Source organism: Schistocerca serialis, chromosome 5 (assembly GCF_023864345.2).
Source record: "Schistocerca serialis cubense isolate TAMUIC-IGC-003099 chromosome 5, iqSchSeri2.2, whole genome shotgun sequence".
Lineage (NCBI taxonomy): Eukaryota > Metazoa > Arthropoda > Insecta > Orthoptera > Acrididae > Schistocerca > Schistocerca serialis.
Genome location: NC_064642.1, coordinates 388,176,728 through 388,191,737, shown reverse-complemented (window position 1 = coordinate 388,191,737; position 15,010 = coordinate 388,176,728). Strand labels below are relative to the sequence as shown.

The window sequence follows — 15,010 nt, the reverse complement described above, 5'->3', positions numbered from 1 at the left end:
TCATCATCTACTGACAACATAATCCTCCACGCCTCCTTTTATACTGGCGGGTCCGTCTCTCCTGACATCTAGCGGTCAATTATGAATTATAGAGTGGTTCCCGGATTCTTTTGGTTGGGTAGTGTATGTAGCCAACACTATAAGACACATTTAAGCGGAATTATTCCGAGCACAGAAACGCCAGAAACGAAGTGCGTTTGCTCACTGCTGAGTGTGGGTTTTAGGTTTAAAACAATGTGAGACGACGCAGTGGCTTGTGTGCCCCCAGGCCATGCAGCAAAGAACTGTGTCGAACCCTTCGCGCAGGAAAGATCACATTCAGTGCAATATTTCACCGCTGATCCAACATTCTAGACGATTTGTACGGAAGTTAACATAAAGTAGACGAGATCGGAATTACACTACTGGCCATTAAAATTGCTACACCACGAAGATGGCCGGCCGCGGTGGTCTAGCGGTTCTAGGCGCGCAGTCCGGAACCGCGCGACTGCTACGGTCGCAGGTTCGAATCCTGTCTCGGGCATGGATGTGTGTGATGTCCTTAGGTTAATTGACACTGGACTCGCATTCGGGAGGTCGACGGTTCAATCCCGCGTCCGGCCATCCTGATTTAGGTTTTCCGTGATTTCCCTAAATCGCTCTAGGCAAATGCCGGGATGATTCCTTTCAAAGGGCACGGCCGACTTCCTTCCCCGTCCTTCCCAAATCCGATGAGACCTATGACCTCGCTGTTTGGTCTCCTTCCCCAAAACCAACCAACCAACTTAGGTTAATTAGGTTGAAGTAGTTCTAAGTTCTAGGGGACTGATGACCACAGATGTTAAGTGCCATAGTGCTCAGAGCCGAGCCACGAAGATGACGTGCCACAGACGCGAAATTTAACCGACAGGAAGAAGATGCTGTGATACGCAAATGATTAGCTTTTCAGAGCATTCACACAAGGCTGGCGCCGGTGGCGACACCAACAACGTGCTGACGTGAGGAAAGTTTCCAACCGCATTCCCACACACAAACAGCAGTTGATCGGCGTTGCCTGGTGAAACGTAGTTGTGATGCCTGGTGTAAGGAGGAGAAATGCGTACCATCACGTTTCCGACTTTGATAAAGGTCGGATTGTAGCCTATCGCGTTTGCGGTTTATCGTATCGCGACATTGCTGCTCGCATTGGTCGAGATCCAATGACTGTTAGCAGAATATGGAATCGGTGGGTTCAGGAGGGTAATACGGAACACCGTGCTGGATCCCAACGGCCTCGTATCACTAGCAGTCGAGATGACGGGCATCTTATCCGCAAGGCTGTAACGGATCGTGCAGCCACGTCTCGATCCCTGAGTCAACAGATGGGGACCTTTTCAAGACAACAACCATCTGCACGAACAGTTCGACGACGTTTGCAGCAGCATGGACTATCAGCTCGGGGGCCATGGCTGCGGTTACCCTTGACGCTGCATCACAGACAGGAGCGCCTGCGATGGTGTACTCAACGACGAACCTGGGTGCACGAATGGCAAAACGTCATTTTTTCGGATGAATCCAGGTTCTGTTTACAGCATCATGATGGTCGCATCCGTGTTTGGCGACATCTCGGTGAACGCAAATTGGAAGCGTGTATTCGTCATCGCCATACTGGCGTATCACCCGGCGTGATGGTATGGGGTGCCATTGGTTACACGTCTCGGTCACCTGTTGTTCGCATTGACGGCACTTTGATCAGTGCACGTTACATTTCAGATGTGTTACGACCCGTGTGTCTACCCTTCATTCGATCTCTGCGAGACCTTACATTTCAGCAGGATAACGCACGACCGCATGTTGCAGGTCCTGTACGGGCCTTTCTGGATACAGAAAATGTTCGACTGCTGCCCTGGCCAGCACATTCTGCAGATCTCTCACCAATTGAGAACGTCCGGTCCATAGTGGCCGAGCAACTGGCTCGTCACAATACGCCAGTCACTGGTGGTCGCGTGTTGAAGCTGCATGGGCAGCTGTACCTGTACACGCCATCCAAGCTCTGTTTGACTCAATGCCCAGGCGTATCAAGGCCGTTATTACGGCCAGATATGGTTGTTCTGGGTACTGATTTCTCAGTATTTATGCGCCCAAATTGCGTGAAAATGTAACCACATGTCAGTTCTAGTATAATATATTTGTCCAATGAGTACCCGTTTATCATCTGCATTTCTTCTTGGTGTAGCAATTTTAATGACCAGAAGTGTACGTCGATGCATGGTCTAGTGGTGTGAAAGCCTCTTCTATCCACTAATACCCATACTTCTCGTTGTCTCATCCATACCACAAGATGTACCAACCGAAATGTCACGATATGATGTACTCGTTCTCATTTCTCCAGAACTGATCATTACTCTTCGGTCGAACTTTCTCATCCGCTGACATTGCGTGCTCTTACGTCGACGTGTCATATTTTTTACTTGATTTCACTTGATGGGGGTCTTCGCGGACTGAACTTTGTGTGGCAAACAACTCAGAACACTCCCGGCCATTCTTAATTCCTATCCCTAACACCCGAACCTCCAGATGTCAGTCTCTCAGATCGGTGTCAAACGATGTATGTAAGTAGAGTATCAAACGAGACACCGGTTTAGTTCGTGCTGTGTGCTGTCATCCAGTAGAACATGCGTAAACGGTAATTAAAAGTGACACCAGAACTACGGATCACAGGAAAGGCGTATCTGTGAGTGATAGTTTAGTAGATCTCGCGTGGGTGAGTTGGTAAAGCGAGTCGTCGTGCCAAAGGTTCCGCTTTCAAACCCTACTGATGACAATTTGTTCTAACTGTTTACGCGTGAAACTGTTATACAGGAGAATATTTTCCAGAGATTTAGAAGGATGTTTTGGTGATTGTAGCAGGGTTATTTTGGCAGTCTGCTTTCAATTCGTTAGTAGCAAACCTATAGAGCACATGTGTATAGACATGTGTGGTGTTCTGTCGGACATGTGCAACAGGACACCACTTTTATGAAGCAGCTAACGGATTTGTAGTGTCACCGAATAAACATAAACAATCGGAACAGGAGAATGAAGAAACAATTGCATCACACGTGCGGAAGTTTTAATAGTCCTATATAACACTTTCACTCATAACATAGTGAAAAAAATTGTCATCTTTGGGATATGAATCCAGGAACCTGGTACGACGCTCTAACGCTCTACCAACTTTCAAACGGAAGTTATACAGGGTGTTACAAAAAGGTACGGCCAAACTTTCAGGAAACATTCTTCACGCACAAATAAAGAAAAGATGTTACGCGGACATGTGTCCGGAAACGCTTAATTTACACGTTAGAGCTCATTTTAGTTTCGTCAGTATGTACTGTACTTCCTCGATTCACCGCCAGTTGGCCCAATTGAAGGAAGGTAATGTTGACTTCGGTGCTTGCGTTGACATGCGACTCATTGCTCTACAGTACCAGCATCAAGCACATCAGTACGTAGCATCAACAGGTTAGTATTCATCACGAACGTGGTTTTGCAGTCAGTGCAATGTTTACAAATGCGGAGTTGGCAGATGCCCATTTGATGTATGGATTAGCACGGGGCAATAGCCGTGGTGCGGTATGTTTGTATCGAGACAGATTTCCAGAACGAATGTGTCCCGACAGGAAGACGTTCGAAGCAATCGATCGGCGTCTTAGGGAGCACGGAACATTCCAGCCTATGACTCGCGACTGGGGAAGACCTAGAACGACGAGGACACCTGCAATGGACGAGACAATTCTTCGTGCGGTTGACGATAACCCTAATGTCAGCGTCAGAGAAGTTGCTGCTGTACAAGGTAACGTTGACCTCGTCACTGTATGGAGAGTGCTACGGGAGAACCAGTTGTTTCCGTACCATGTACAGCGTGTGCAGGCACTATCAGCAGCTGATTGGCGTCCACGGGTACACTTCTGCGAATGGTTCATCCAACAATGTATCAGTCCTAATTTCAGTGCAAATGTTCTCTTTACGGATGAGGCTTCATTCCAACGTGATCAAATTGTAAATTTTCACAATCAACATGTGTGGGCTGACGAGAATCCGCACGCAATTGTGTAATCACGTCATCAACACAGATTTTCTGTGAACGTTTGGACAGGGATTGTTGGTGATGTCTTGACTGAGCGCCATGTTCTTCCACCTACGCTCAATGGAGCACATTATCATGATTTCATACGGGATACTCTATCTGTGCTGCTAGAACATGCGCCTTTACAAGTACGACACAAGATGTGGTTCATGCACGATGGAGCTCCTACACATTTCAGTCGAAGTGTTCGTACGATTCTCAACAACAGATTCGGTGACCGATGGATTGGTAGAGGTGGACCAATTCCATGGCCTCCACGCTCTCCTGACCTCAACCCTCTTGACTTTCATTTATGGGGGCATTTGAAAGCTCTTGTCTACGCAACCACGGTACCAAATGTACAGACTCTTCGTGCTCGTATTGTGGACGGCTGTGATACAATACGCCATTCTCCAGGGCTGCATCAGCGCATCAGGGATTCCATGCGACGGAGGGTGGATGCATGTATCCTCGCTAACGGGGGACATTTTGAACATTTCCTGTAACAAAGTGATTGAAGTCACGCTGGTACGTTCTGTTGCTGTGTGTTTCCATTCCATGATGAATGTGGTTTGAAGAGAAGTAATAAAATGAGCTCTAACATGGAAAGTAAGCGTTTCTGGACACATGTCCACATAACATATTTTCTTTCTTTGTGTGTGAGGAATGTTTCCTGAAAGTTTGGCAGTACCTTTTTGTAACACCCTGTATATCTTATTTACTCATACTTATGATTTTCCTGTGATCCGTTGATGTGGTGTTTATTTTAATTAACTTTTACACCCGTTCTGCTTGACGACAGCATATAGTACGAAGTTTTGGTTGATACTCTGCCTACTTACAACGTTTGGTACCGATCTGAGTGTCTGACATCTGGAGGTTTGGGTGTAATCAGTACTGGTCACGTTAACTAATCCTGTCGCCTCTTGGTGGAATAACTTCATAACTATCAATGAAAAGCTCGAAAATAGGATGTTTTGCAGTATTAATTCACTTCTATAACTGGTTATCGGCTTACAGGGTTATCAGCAGAGTTTAACTATCGTCGTCAAACAGGATAAAATAGTGCTGAACAACGTTGCGAAAGATATTACACATGGAGTGCAAATCACTGACATACGTTCCTAGACTGGCAAAGGCGGATCTGTTACTAACGCCTGACGTTTGGTGAGGTACGATGGCGGCATCATGAAGTTCGTGTATGCTACTACCATTTTTTGAAACGAAATGATGTTGTAAGCTTTACGAGATGGTCTAAAAAAATTCTGCAGTTGAGCACTTATTTACGCACTAGTTGATTTTAAGACGTACATTGTAGAATGGTGTTGTGAGAAGAACACCAAGTAACATTTACACACGATTAAAGCATACTTCAGTTATCGGAATAATACTAAAATGAATAAAGACTCTTGTTGTCAACGACAAATAGCACGTTCTACTTATAAGAGCACTTTCACCACGATCATACTACCCGAAGTTGATTAAAAGTAGTCAAAAACACAAAAGTAAGCTACATCTGTTAATACCAGAGTTATTGCAACCCTTAAAATAAACATATACTATTTAAATTCTGCCTGTATTTCAGGTAAGACAAACTGTAATGTAATTATTTAGGCTTACGTATAGTACAAAAGCAAAAATACGTGATATATTTCTTACGTTTGCATTGAGACATGTTCCTTTCCTTGTATTTTCTGTATGCTGTACGAAAAATTGCAATCAAAAACGTCGCTTGTATTGACCATTATGTCAAAACTCTAAAGGTAACGTAGTTATATTAGTTTATCGCCATTTTTTACAACTGTTTTATCAGAAAATAAACAGCTGTTAACATGTCCTTTCGCAAGCCGCCATATTGCGACTGACACCAGTGATACTGTATACGTTATTGCCGATCTAATAATGTATGTCTGTGGTGCAAATACAGAGTAATTGTTATCTTTGACAGACACAGAGTGAAATACATCTTTGACAGTATAATGGTAACGTAATTGAAAAAGTTTTTTGTTTTTAAATTCAGTTAACGATCAGAATAAAATAAGATACTGGGTCTGATGATGACTTATAAGATTTTAAATTGTCAAATCACAAACATAAAATTTTATTTTATTGTGATTATTACTTTAATTCAAGTGGTTATATTAGTTAGGTTGTTTTTGCGAGTTCACTGTTTTTTCGATGTTTAGTGTTAGTTTTTTCTGGTTTGATCGTATTTTATTTATTTACTGTTTAACATTATGAATTGCGATACCATTACGCTGTCAAAGATGACATTTGCTTTGTGTTTGCATCTCTCCATGTATAATATCCTTTGTAATATTGTTCATAAGTATGGTATCCTCTCTGTCGACGACAATCAGTTAAATTTGACGATGGCGTTGTAAGCCAAAATCGGATTGACGAATTGAATTAATGCTGTAGAATATCCGCAATTTTGTGCTTTTCATTTACAGCACTAGTTATTTAATAGTGGTAAGGCAGTCAGTTTACAGTGACCATGATGAGCGCTAGATGACCACTTAATGTCTGACTTTCGTAACAAGATACTGGTTCTGATGATGACTCATGAGATTTGAAACTGTCAAAATTTCACCAAATACGATCACATAAATTGTGAATAAAAAAATATTTCCCTAAATAGATGTTTCATAATGAATAAATCCGCTCCAGTTAGTCTTGACAAATCCTTTATTTGAAGAAAATCGTACACTCGATCTCGGTTTCAGGATGTAAATTCTACCTTCAGGTGCTACAAGAAACAAGGAAAACTAAGAGGCATTGTTCATAAAAATAATTAACGTTAAAAGGACCCATAGGAATGTGAACTTCAGGTTAGATCTTGATTGCGTACTAGGAAGTCGAACAAGTCATGTAAAAGATCCAGCAAATTTATCACGTAGCATGTGGGATCTCGTGCGGGTGTGGCATGAAAAGGTATTCTCGGCAACAATTACTGCATCTCGTAAACGGGGCCTAACCGAAAAAAAATCATGAATGCAACAGCAAATAAACACACATTGCCAGCCTAATGTGCTGGACCAACTGCGAACGACTATATATGTGGCATGGGCTTAAGAAATACAAATGAAGACATAAAAGCCGTAGAACGGCTGGGCACTTAAATGCTAAGCTTTTGAGGTCCATAAATTGGCATTTTACTGCATTTATGCCTTGATTTCACATTCTTAAGCCCATGCCACATGTCTAGTCTTTCACAGTTGGTTCGTAGGTTACATTAGGCTGGCAACGAGTGTTTATTTGCTGTTACATTCATAGTTTTTTTCGGATATGCACCGTTTACCAAGTGTGGTACTTTGGTGCCATACCAGCAGGGGATCTCGCATGCTATTTGACACTTTTCTGGATCTTTTACATGATTGGTACGAGTTTCTCGTACGCACCCAAGGATAACTTGATGTTCACATTCGTATGGGCCCTTTTAACGTTAATTAATGTTACGAAGGATCCCTCTTGTTTTTCTTTGATTTTCATAGCGACTGAAGGGGGGATTTACATCCTGAAAGCCGAGTATTTTGTTAGATTTTACGCAAATAAAACATCTGTCGAGTACAACTGGAGGGAATTTATTAATCATGGATATGTTTATCAACAGTTGTGGATGTCCCACGAAATGTATTATTATGTCAAAATAGATCGCTCGCTCCAGTGTGAAAATGGAAAATTTCGGTTTGGCTTAAGTTATTGTATTGTTGTTTGTGAAAAGTTGTAGCACATGAGCAGATGATGTTCATCCCTTCACCTCACCAGAATTCCTCGAAGGTCGGCAGCACCCTTCCGACCCAGCCGCCCACACGACAGCGTCTCTTCCAGACGCTGGTCGCGGAAGCTGAAGCGACGTGTTGATGGATAATTTTTTTGCATCAGGTCGCGTGATGAGCGTCCGCCAGTAATTACGAGGAGCGTTGTTTACCGCGGCTCCGTCATGGGCGCGCACGGGCTCAGCGCCTGACGGGCACCGCTCGGGGGTTGACAGCAGCCGGCCGTGACGCAACGCCGCCGCCGGCCGCGTATATATTGGCGCCGGGACGCGACACCGCCGCCGCAGACCTCCGCCGCCAGCCGTTACCACCACATCGGCCACCAACAGGTGAGTGGCTGGCCTCCAGTAGCCTGAGCGCGGCGCCGTCACTAGCGTCCTGCCGCCCTCCGGCATCGAGCTCGCACAATAAAGTCACAGTACTCCCCACGGAACGCGTAACGCGTCCAACCGAAAGCTTCACATATTGGCGTACTTGCTAAGACAAGGCCCGTAGCTAGCCACTGGACGGCTTTCGGAAGGCCCACACAGTTGGCGTAGCCTATGCACTGCTGCTTACATTCTAGACATTGCTGCTCATTCTTCGGCACCACAGATTGCCACACAAAGTTGTTATTGTACTGGGACGGACTTAAAAACTCTCCACAGCGACATGGCTAGCCTACGTCAGGTGCACATGACTCCTCCAGTCTTCTTATTGGACATGAAACGAAAGCTCTGAGGTTAACGATTTGAATATGACGTGGTACCCAAGGCTGTCGTTGTCAGCTGGTTCAGTCCCCAAGCGGAGCACTTACACGCAGAAGAGTTGAAGAAGCTGGTTCACTATTACGAAAAGTGCATAAAATGAGTAAAGATAAGAAAATCCTCGTGGAATTTCCGACCTTAACCACTAGTCCCTTTATTATGCAATGAAGGCTTTCACGTAGTTGCTAATGAGTCTTCCCGCCTGCATGGCCATTTCCGAAGAAAATTTTTGGTTCCTGACGTTTCATCCAGAGCTGTGCTGGCCAGCTTCAGAGGTGCTCCTAGCGCCGCTGAGTCTTGCCGACTATTCAGTCAAACAGCTCTTCAATTGGCATCACGAGGCTGAGTGCACCCCCTACCAATCCTCCCACTAAGGAAAAACCCTTGGCAGTGCCAAGAATCGAACCCGTGTCTTACGCCTATACCGTATAGCCTACTGATTCTGCTTTGGACAGCTGTACTGACAGATTTTATCAGGATCAAGCAGGAAAGTTACTACGTTGAAAAACACGATAGCAAAGATCACTTGTTCAGAATTACAACCTTCATCCAGTCCAATAATGAGCTCAAAGTGCTTACTTCTCAGTTAGTTGTATCCGAGAACCTTGATTGCAAAATATGTAATTTAGTGAAAGTACAGGATGAAACATTCCCTTAGAAAAATTTATTAATGACAGTGCTGGAAAACCTCTACGTAATTTGATTTTCAAACAGCTGAGCAAAACTGATGGTACTCAGACATTGTTCTCTTTGCTTATTCTGATCAACACTAAACTGACACTATATATATATATATATATATATATATATATATATATATATATATATATATGTATAGCGCAACGAAATGTGACTTTCAATAATCCCTACAAAATAATGGCCCTGACTAACAATAACCTATACCTTTCATGAATCACTTACCTCACAAAAATCTTTGTTACTCGAACTACTGCAATTCAGCGAGCGCCAATACTGCCAGCTAAATGAAAGATTCGAACTACTGAAGGCACTAACTACTGATAGGCATAGTTAGCAAATGAAAGAGTTTGATGCAGAAAAAACAATGTATTTACCTCAATAGCGTTCAAAAGTCATAATATACGAGTATATATCAGTTCATGACATCCAGTCTCACAAATTTCCTTTTTCTGACGCACACACATCCAGATCGTCCGCTCTCAAAACTGTGCCATCTCTCTCCCCACATCCACCACTGTTGGCGGCTCAGATCCAACTGCTCAACGCTACGCGCTGTTCACATCCAACTGTCCAACACTACACTAGCGAATATTCCAACAATGCCAACCAGCCACAGACTGCGCACAGCACAGTCAGTGATTTTCATACAGAGCGCTACGTGGCGTTACCAACATAAAAACCTAAACAGCCTACTTACAAGGAAAATTATGAACTCTAAAGGTAACGTACGACACACACACACACACACACACACACACACACACACACACACACACACACACAAAGCTTTCGTCGTTGTTTACCGTATAGCTTGGTACTTTTCATTGGCCAGCCGTGCGGAAAGATTTTGGCAGCATCAAGTAGGAAAGTTAACTTCACTACGTCGAAAAATACGATAGTAATGGTTCGGAGCACCTAACCCCGCACGAACTTCTATCTATAAAAAACTACCACAGCTCGGACTCGCACGCTACTATCGCGGTTTGCTAACTGGAGCCCGACTTTGCTCCGTCACCCGGCTGACTAAACACACCCAGGGAGATAACCAGCTGCTCGCGTTCTTTTTGTGAGATCGTCTGGCTATGTCCGTCTGCTACATTTAACAAACAAATAGCGATAAGTAAATCTTGTTTACATAATATTCACGACCTTGATGCCCGTCCCGCTAATCTCAATAAAATTACAAGAACAGCAATGTGGGACACAGTAATGGGGCGAGCACTGCTCTTACGATGTAATTTTCACGTCAACTGCATGTCACAACAGGATTGCAGTATAAGTTCATATAGCTACATGATTTTTGGCGATCTGAAGAAAAATCTGGAGAATGTCTAGAGTACGGGATTGACAAACGGTGCGGTACACATACGCCAAATCTCTGGTTTTCTGTCTTTCATTCATTCAGATGTAGCAGTCAGGGCGAACAGGCTTAGATGGTGGGGTCATGTTACACGCATGGGAGAAGCAAGGTTACCCAAGAGACTCATGGGTTCAGCATTAGAGGGTAGGAGGAGTCGGGGTAGACCAAGGAGAAGGTACCTGGATTCGGTTAAGAATGATTTTGAAGTAATAGGTATAACATCAGAAGAGGCACCAATGTTAGCACTGAATAGGGGATCATGGAGGAATTTTATAAGGGGGCTATGCTCCAGACTGAACGCTGAAAGGCATAATCAGTCTTAAATGATGATGATGATGATGATGATTCGTTCATATAATTTCTTAAATCAGTGTCAGCTGTTTAATTTCCACACGATGCAATAATTACTATTCACATGACATTCGCATCTTTAAATCATCAGTTTCTACAGACACTGTTTTCCATAATAAAAATTATTTGTATATAGTAACGTAGTCTGTCCCTAATTAAGGATTATCATGCACAATAAAAGAGTAGCTCCAAGGCTTAAGGCTGCCGGTTGGAATCCGGATAGTGCAAGTAAAGGTCAACACCAGTATTTGGATAGTAATGGAAGGACAGGGCTATTCCTGGAAGTAGACAGCACACTAAAGTCCTGGATTCGATCTCCGGTCATATCGCAATGTCTCGTGGAGTGAGTGCATGAGGACTACTGATGATCATCAATCCGTCGAATAGAGGCATTAAAATTGGCTAACACCTAAGATGCTGTTCAAGAGAAAAAAATCTGTTTCCAGAATGAATTATTCACTCTTCAATGCACTGTGCGCTGATATGAAACTTCCTGGCAGATCAAAACTGTGTGCCGGAATGATACTCGAAGACGGAACTTTGCCTTTCGCGGGCAAGTGCTCTACTGTCTGAGCTACCCAAACACGACTCAGGACCCGTCCTCACGGCTTTACTTCCTTCAGTACTTCTCCTACCTTCCAAACGTCGCAAAAGCTCTTCTGCTAAACTTACCAGACTAGCACTCCTGGAAGAAAGCATATCGCGGAGACATCACTTAGCCACAGTCTGAGAGATATTTCCAGAATGAATTATTCACTCTGCAGCGTAGTGTGCACTGCTACGTAACATCCTGGCAGATTACAACTGTGTGCCGGATCGAGACTCGAACTCGGGACATTCGCCTTTCGTGGGCAAGTGCTCTGCCAACTAAGATACCCAAGCACGACTCATGAGCCGACCTCGCAGTTTTACCTCCACCAGAAGAGCACTTTCCCGCGAAAGACAAAGATCTCGACTTCGAGTCTCGCTGAGACCAGCAGTTTCGATCTGACAAGAATTTTATTGATCTATTTGCTTGTATATATATGCTTACTCTTTCTTCGTTTAACATTCAGTATCAACAGAATATTATCCAAGACTGTGCAAGCACTCATCAATGTCATCCAAAACATACAGTTACACACACGACTCTTCAAAGTAGGCTGGATGATGGAAATGGCAAAACTAATCTATTAATACACTCTCAAGAAAACAATGAGGAATGTTCCACGCTGCATTCATTCTCAGTAATCAACACAAAAAAAAAAAATCGTGTGGAATGATTGGCTGGAGTCCATCAAGAGTGATTTTTGGCCGGTTGGTGCAAGTCTTTCAACTGGACTCTACTTCGGCGACTTTTGTGCCCCTAACCTATTTCAGTTACCCAACCGGGGAAAGAGGATGTATCGTTTAACATAGAATCTGAACCACGTGTCTTTCCTGACATACCTGTAGGCTAGGGTAAAGGCAGACGAACACATTGAGTTACGAGTGGGACTCGATCCAACGACCTTTCTATTTCCGGCCATGCACTTTGCCTCTCCAAGCACGACAGTAATCAGCGCAACAATTTAGTCAGTGCCCTTCATCTCTTCTACTGATAACACGTCAGGCGATTGGAATGTCGTCAGAACTGGTACTGGCTGACAGCAGTTAACAGACGCACGATAGCGGATACGCTGTCTGATGAAAGATATACTGACGGCCCGCTGTAATGCGGAATTAACCACCCGATGTGACGAGAGGCCAGTATAATAGCAAGCGGGGAGTATTGCGTTGTCAGTAGAGGAGTAGAAGCAGCAAGCTCTGGCTCTGAACACTATGGAACTTAACTTCTGTGGTCATCAGTCCCCTAGAACTTAGAACTACTTAAACCCAACTAACCTAAGGACATCACACACATCCATGCCCGAGGCGGGATTCGTCGGTTCCAGACTGTAGCGCCTAGAACCGCTCGGCCACAGAAGCAGCAGAATGGGTCGGTCAGGTAGACTCAGTGACTTCGAGTGTGGTCTTTGGATGTCACCTGAGTAACAAATCCATTTCAGCTCTTCTTAACCTGCCCAAGACGTTTGTTGGTGACCTGTCTGTGAAATGGAAACGCGAAGGAACAACCATAGCTAAACCAAGACCATGCAGACCTCATGTATTCACGGAAAGGAACCGTCTAGCATTGAGGAGGGTGGCTGTAAAAAGCCGCATGTAATCAGTGGAAGTAATCACTCGTGAGTTTCAAATATCCACCAGCAGTCTTGTTAACACAATGACTGTGCATAGGGAGCTAAAAGGAATGTAATACATTGGTCGATCATCTTCACATAAGCTATACATTCATGTATTCATTGCCAAGCGATGCTTGAGGAGTAAGGAGAAACGTCACTGGACAGTGGAACACTGGAAAATGATTTAGAGTAATCTCTATGTGCATAAATGATTTGGAGGACAGGGTGGGGAGCAGCCTGCGGTTGCTTGCTGATGACGCCGTGGAGTCCGGTAAGATGTCGAAGTTGAGTGACTGTAGGAAGATACAAGACGACTTAGACAAGATCTCCAGTTGATGTGATGATTGGCAGCTATCATGTTCGGGTACTGTGTTACTAGTATCCATCTTGACACAGTCAAGTCGTTTAAATATCTGGGCGTAACGTTGGAAAGCAATATGAGGTGGAACGAGCATGTAACAACTGTGGCCGGGAAGGCGACTGGTCGACTTCGGGTTACTGGGAGAATTTTGGGATAGAGTGTAAAGGGGACTGCATTTAGGACGCTGGTGCGACCTATTCTTGAGCACTGCTCGAGTGTTCGAAATCCGTACGAGGTCGGATTGAAAGAATACATTGAAGAAAGTTAGAGGAGAGCTGCTAGATTTGTTACCGGTAGGTTCGATCAAAACTTATGTGTTACGGAGATGCTTCGGGAACCCAAATGGACATCCCTGAAGGGAAGGCGGCGTTCTTTTCGCGGCACATTATTGAGAAAATTTAGTCAACCGGCATTTGAAGCTGACTGCCAAGTGATTCTGTTCCCGCCAACATACATCCCGCGTAAGTACCAAGTAGATAAGATACAAGAAATTAGGGCTCATGCGGAGGCGTACAGACAGTCATTTTTTCCTCGCTCTATTTGCGAGTGGAACAGGAGGGAAAATGACAAGTAATGGTACAGTGTACCCTCCACCACGCACCATACCGTGGCTTGCGGAGTATCTACGTAGACGTAAATGTAGATGTAGATGAGTGAATCACATTGTATCGTATGGTAATCCTATGGAAGGGTTTGGGTTTGGCGAATGCCTGTAGAACGGTACACCTCATGTATAGTGCCAACAATGGAGTACTGAGGAGGTGGTGCTACGAGAAGTGCGTGTTTTTCGTGGTTAGGCTGTGGTTCCCTTAATCATCCTTACGGAAACGCTAAATGTAGAAGGGTACGAACTCGGAGACGTTGATTGTATCAGCACGATAATCCACCCTGTCATAAAGCAGCATCTGTGAGGCCGGGCGGTGTGGCCGTGCGGTTCTAGGCGCTTCAGTCTGGAACCGCGTGACCGCTACGGTCGCAGGTTCGAATCCTGCCCCGGGCATGGATGTGTGTGATGTCCTTAGGTTAGTTAGGTTTAAATGGTTCTAAGTTCTAGGGGACTGATGACCACAGATGTTAAGTCCCATAGTGCTCAGAGCCGGTTTTGAAGCATCTGTGAGGCAATGATTTGTGGACAGTAACATTCCCGTAAAGGAAAATGGCTCTAAGCTCTATGGGACTTAACATCTGAGGTCATCACTCCCCTAGAAATTAGAACTACTTAAATCTAAGTAACCTAAGGACATCAACACATCCATGCCCGAGGCAGGATTCGAACCTGCGACCGTAGCAGCAGCGCACCCGTAAAGGAATCGTCTGCCCAAAGTACAGACTTCAGCCCAGTGGTACATCATTGGGATCAGTTAGAACTTCGTTCCAGACAACAGCTTCCATCATCATTACCTTCTTTGGTTCCGGCTCTTTAAGAAGAATGGGCTGCCATTCCTCC

General features: G+C 44.4%; 2 protein-coding genes across 6 annotated transcripts in view; one reads left to right on the top strand and one right to left on the bottom strand.

Annotated features, from left to right (window-relative positions):
- LOC126480816 (neuroparsin-A) overlaps positions 1-15,010 on the top strand; it is a 153,461-nt gene that overhangs the window by 9,310 nt on the left and 129,141 nt on the right. For all 4 annotated transcript variants that reach the window (XM_050104146.1, XM_050104149.1, XM_050104147.1 and 1 more), the window contains exon 2: positions 7,952-8,174. The gene's annotated coding sequence lies outside the window, so the exon portion shown is untranslated. The remainder of the gene's footprint in view (positions 1-7,951; positions 8,175-15,010) is intronic.
- Positions 1-15,010, bottom strand: part of LOC126480813 (uncharacterized) — a 222,204-nt gene that overhangs the window by 157,016 nt on the left and 50,178 nt on the right. The gene's annotated exons all lie outside the window — the stretch shown is intronic.